Raw genomic sequence first — 1,110 nt, 5'->3', positions numbered from 1 at the left:
TTTTATGTTTGTTTTATAAAATATTCTGTATGAAATGGTAAATTATTAGATTCCTTTAAGGGTAATTAGCGTTTCGAGGTTCATATAAAGCATATTTATGGCTGTTTCTGAGATAAAAGTATGTATGGGATCACTTCTCCTTTTGGTTCAAAATGCATTTATTGGCTTCCTGGTTTCCAGTTTCCAGCATCCACAGGTTCAAAATAAACATTTAAGAATAATGCCAGCCCAATCTAGCATGTAAATTATATTTCCACTGAAGAATGCTGAAATAATGCTTGCATCTCTTGGAAAACTCTTCAGCTTCACATGTAAAACCTTTGCAACATGATTAAAAAGGATCATGGTTCGCTTAGTTTTAAGGAACAACGATCCTTTTTAATCACGTTGCAAAGTTTGTATGGTTTGACAGTTCCTGTAATACTGGGTAAGAAATCTGAATTAATTTGGTATAAAAATGTTTTGTGTGATTTTTTAAGAACTTTTTCTAGATACTTTCTAAAAAACCTAGATGCTCATTAAAACTTATTTGAGGCGCATCATCACAGGGAAATGGAGCCAATTATTTGTTACTATAAAAGTTATATGTAGTAGCATTTTATACCACAGGAATCAAATACTGGACAGCATAAAGAAAAATTGTTTTAAAGCAGTGTTCCCCTATATGCTAATTACTAAAAATAACCACATGATACAAACAAAAAATCCCTCATCCGTATTAAACATTAAAATCATTGAAGTCCCTGCTTAAAAACATTTAAAAGGTTTCCTGAAAACAGGAGGTCTGGGGCGATGTTTTCCATGATGCAGAAGCCTTCTTGCCCATGCTTTCCTCACTTTGATGAGGGCAAGATCTTAAGCAGGCCCTCTCTAGTTGACCTGATTGAAGGGGCAGAATCTATATGGATGAGAGAATGCCACACCACCCTTGAGAAGTAATAACTATATAATTGAATGTACTACAGCAATAACGCCATTTCCAGAAATGCTTGAAAAGCCACATGCTATTTTCTCCATAGCATGTTCATGGTCAAAACAAAATTATGATTGCAGTTTGGAAACGGTCCAAAACTAACCCTCCCACAGAAAAAGCTTAAATAAAAATTCTAT

Source organism: Crotalus tigris, unplaced genomic scaffold (genome assembly GCF_016545835.1).
Source record: "Crotalus tigris isolate CLP2741 ecotype Arizona unplaced genomic scaffold, ASM1654583v1 scf7180000017685.4511686, whole genome shotgun sequence".
NCBI lineage: Eukaryota > Metazoa > Chordata > Lepidosauria > Squamata > Viperidae > Crotalus > Crotalus tigris.
Note: the sequence above shows the minus strand (reverse complement) of the source record.